The sequence below is a fragment of the Rousettus aegyptiacus genome, unplaced genomic scaffold (assembly GCF_014176215.1).
Source record: "Rousettus aegyptiacus isolate mRouAeg1 unplaced genomic scaffold, mRouAeg1.p scaffold_m13_p_7, whole genome shotgun sequence".
Lineage (NCBI taxonomy): Eukaryota > Metazoa > Chordata > Mammalia > Chiroptera > Pteropodidae > Rousettus > Rousettus aegyptiacus.
The window spans coordinates 57,920,757-57,925,320 of NW_023416310.1; the positions used below are offsets into that span (position 1 = coordinate 57,920,757).

The 4,564-nt window shown below is 43.5% G+C and overlaps 1 long non-coding RNA gene across 1 annotated transcript; it reads left to right on the plus strand.

The window, feature by feature from the left end:
• Positions 1 to 570: 570 nt before the first annotated feature.
• Positions 571 to 2,321, plus strand: LOC107506442. Its single transcript, XR_001595926.2, has 3 exons — positions 571 to 638; positions 1,674 to 1,738; positions 2,243 to 2,321. It is a non-coding gene; the product is annotated as an uncharacterized LOC107506442 (long non-coding RNA).
• Positions 2,322 to 4,564: the final 2,243 nt, after the last annotated feature.

Genomic DNA, 4,564 nt, shown 5'->3' on the forward strand with positions numbered 1-4,564 from the left:
TTTGCATACTAAGTTTCAGGCCCTTGTCTAAACAGTAACTTCATTTCAACTTCATGACAGTGCGATAACTATGATCTTAGTTTTACAGATGGGAAAACTAAGCCCATGAATAAAGTAGTTTTCCCTGATATTTTAGTGAAAGCCTAAATGCAGCCTGATTCATCTTCTTGCTGTAGGAAGTATGCTTCCATATGTTCATGTAGCCAAACATTCTTTTGGCCTCGAAGAGAATGAAATTGTACAGCTCAAAGGAACTTGAAGTAGAATTAGTTGCAGTCCCCTAATTTTACAATTAAAGGAATCAAAACCTACACTGTGTCTTAACCTCGGACAATATCTATATGTGAGAGGATATGTGCTATTTTTTGACATTTCCTTGTAGTCACTGAACTAAACATTGAAGTTGGGTTTGCTCATTTCGAAAACTGTGGTGTTTGGTTGACAAAGATTTATTCAATAGGATGTTTTATTTTTTGGCAGTCCTGATGTTTCTTTGTGTGGTATAGTAGAAACACTAATTATAACAAATTGATAACATCACTACATCTTTCAAATAGAAACCTTGCTCCAGGAAAATCTCATCAAATTTGCCAAGAAGCAGACGATGCTGATACAGGAAGCTAAATCCAGATGTACAGGTACTGGGTTGAAAATATTCATCTTGACTATGATATCATTTAATCATGGTTAAAAATTAGCTTTTGATACTACGTTGGCTTTTTTCGTTGACCAGTGAATCCTGTAAAATCTTACCGTCCTAGTGGAATCTATTATGATTTAACATTCCAACCACTTGCCTCTAATATTTTGTTTTATTATCTCACATTCTAAATCGCAGTTACCTTTGAGTTATTAAAGTCAGAGAGGAGGGTTTTTAAAAACAATCTGGTAAAGTTGAGCACATTTTTCCTTTGTTTGGATTGCGTATTCTCCCAAGTAAAGCATTTCTTCGAGTGTAGTCAGTTAAAATGTTAGAGACACAAGGTTGTGAGCCCCAAGGAAAAAAAAAGAGGCCTAAGTAAATAAAAGTTTCCATTTCTGGAATTTTGAATTTATTTGCTGAAGTTGGTTGTTTTCTCTTCAGTTTCCCTTTCTTTATATTTCAAAAGGATGAAAGTATTAGTATCCTTTTTAGTATGTGCGGGTTAATGAATGTCCAGTGACTTCACAAATGTTAACTGACCACTATAAAAGCCAAGATTTATTTTCTACCCGAAAAGGTCAAATTGTGTTCGGGGAGGTTGGATCAGTTTGTGATAGAGGGAGTAATTAATTTGGAAAAGTGTTCCAGGCTCCAGACCTAGACATGAGTTGATGAAATAGCTTAACATGTATATTTAATATGAGGTCAGTTGTTGCTTTAAAAGATTCTACAGTAAAAAGTTGTTTACAGCTGAAATAATATACTATCTGAGATTGGCTTCAAAATTTATCCAGATGGGTAAGAAAAGAGGGAAAGAAGAAAGTGAATACAGGTCAAGATGAAACATAATTGGCCATTGAATAATTGCTAAATCAATATGACAAGTGAAGTTGATATTTTCTCAACATATCTGCTGCTTCTGAAATGTATTCTAATTTATAGTGATTTTTTAAAGGAATGTACTTATTAGTCTAGCTTTTTTTTTTTTTTTCCATTTTTGAACTGGAATCTTTTTTTTTTTAATGTTTAGAATTCCAGAAAGGAATTGAGGAACTCAAATCAAAACCTGTCGATGGAGGAACTGAGGACGTTAAGGTAATGGAACAGTTGTGAATATTGACTTCATTTTTAATTATTTACTTAGAGGCAACGTCTGACGATTAATCAGAATTCCTTAAGGGCTACCAGCCTCCTAGAGCACTATCTGGCTTTCCCTTCCTGCTTTTCCCCTTCCTCTCTGCCCTTGGGTAAGTTTTTATCCTGTCTGATCGACTGTCAAAAGAGAGGGTTACTTGACCTCTCTAGGGCTCTTCTGTTCTGAAGAGACTATTACTCTTTTTCACACACCACACTCTATAATTATGGTGGTTGCCTCAATCTCAGTCTTCTTCTTCCATCTCTCCCTGGGTAAAGCCAGTCATGCTCAGGACTTTGATGATGAATTTTGGGCTAATCATCTACAGGTAGATATGTATCCCTGGACATGAATACAAATCCACATCTCACACTGTCCATGCATGCTCATGGGTCATCGGTTTTGTAGCATTCCTCTAATGGCCCTCCCCTTCATTCTGCTCTTTCATGCTTCTTCTTTCACAGCTCCCACCAGGGAAGGTTCACACCCTGCTGTGTTCATACAACCACAGCACCAGACGTTGGAAAAGAACACAGCTGCCCCAGGTGCCACAAGCTCTTTGGGCTCAGGCCCAGCTATCCCTTTAGAGTAAGTCAGTAACAACATGGCTTAGTGTGTGAACTGGTGATTGTCCAAGATTGTGGACCTCAGAACCACGTGGCCCAGGAGTCACCTTGGCCAGCAGGGAAGAGCATGGGACCCCCCTCCCTACTCCCGCTCTGGTCAAGCATATAAACTCTTATCCTGAAAAATAAGAACCCATCCCTGATCTGTCAGGTCCCAGCCAGGGAGGAGTGGCCATGATGGAGCTGACAAAGGCTGGGGCCTCTAGGGAATTTCTGCCTTAGAATTGTATGAGGAAGGGCAGGGATGCTGGACATCCTAGTTCACAAGGAGCATAAATGTTTATGGAATGAGGCCCAGCTGTAGTTCTAAAAGCTGCATCACAAATCTTCCCCCTGGAGAGGAAAACCTGCAGGACCAGGAATTGGGAGATCATGGGCCAGGATCTCAGAAGGATTCGAATCTCAGTAAAGGGTCAGGACGGAGCCCCAAGAAGGAGCCCAAGGATGGACAGTCCTGCCTGCCCCAATTCCATTTTCAAATGATCTTCTCGTGGTTTTGTCCTTTGCTTATCCAATATTGGTCCCTTTACTTGCTTTTCCCTACTTAGTGCTGATGCAGTTCCCGAGACTCAACAAGAGATGTACAAGTTTCAATTATTTTGTCAAAAGAAACCTTGACAAGAGGAGCAGAAAGTATTTCCTCTTTCTTCAAAATGTACAAAGGCAGCCACTGTCCTGGGGCAGGAAGTGGCCCTGACAAGTGCCACTCTTAAAGACACCTAATTTCAGTGGTGGATGCTATGCCTGTCAGAGTCCCTTCAGCCTCAAAGTCCCAGGAGTTCTGAGGGGCTATGTCTGCTCCTGGCCCAATTTTACAACACTAGAAGGAACCTGTCCTCTAAGGAATGTGGACTTGGGGTTGTCCTTCAATAGCCAGAGAGTTGTGGGGCTGGCCCTTCTCCTTTCTCCTTCACACAGTAAACTGATGACACTGCAAAGTTTCTCAGTTCAGGGAGGAATGTGAGAGTCCTATATGTCACTGAAATGACCATGTGAAGTGAAAAAAAACAAACAAACCACAACTCTCAGTCTGTCATAAAAACAGGACTTTAACATAATACTCAAGTCCAGTATTCACTATTTATAACAAGTAAACAGTGCCCCTCCCAGCAGGCCTCGGGAAATGGCAGTGAGGGAGTAAGGGAAGTCGCCCCTCACTCCTGGATTTCAGGGGACACCAGGAAAAGCTTCCAGTGTTCTCCAACTAGAGCAGCAGGAGCTGGCCCAGTGCACACCGAGTGCACAGCTGCATCCCCACTGCTGACTAAAAGATTGCACTGCCAGCCTGGACACTCTTCTTGAGGTCGATAGTAGCTGGTTCTTCTTGGCCTTGAGTATACTTCTGGCCAGCTAGGACTGGGACATCAGCTGACAGGACAGGATGTAACTAAGGACAGAATGGCACCTGTGAGCTCCCAGGAAACAGCTCGGGTGACCCTCTCAGTTTCTGCCCAGCAGCTGGAGTCTGGGTACCCCAGCAGTCACTAGGCAACAGGTCTGGGGCTGACCAGGTGCCACGGATGGAGGTTCTGCCAACTGGCCAATAGAGAGAGTCTACCCCTGCCCTCACAACTCCTCTGCAGGCTCATCTCTCATTCTCACTGAGCTGCTCCATGTCCTGGAACCAGGCCCCACAATGCTACTCAGGCTCAGGCTCTAGTGTAGCTGTGGGCAGTCTCCTGCAACAGCATGATCTCTGCCAATACTTTGTGTTCCTGGGGACAGAGGTAAAAGGAAGGTACAGACATGGCCTGGGTGGGGCATGCTGTATGGGCCTTGTGGTGGATGAGGAATGGGGCAGGGGACCTGTCCTGTGTTTTTATACACATGGGAACCCTCCTTCCCCCTAATTCTACCCGGGTCCTACCTGTGCTCAGAGATGGGCATCAACACCCCCTACTGCAGGAAATTATCCTAGAACCCACCTATCCCTCAGCCACCAACTGGAGAGGTCTCCCAATTTTCTGTTATCAAACTCAATAAATGTAAGATGCAGGGAATGGAGCCCAGGAGCATTCTGTCCAGGGCATCTCTTGATTTCCAGTCCGTTCCCCTGTCCCACAGAAGTGCCATGGCTGCTCAACTCATTCTTTTTCTCTAGGTTTGCTCTCACTCCCTTGGAAGGCAGACAGCCAAAGCCCATCAGAAAGAGCACCTTGG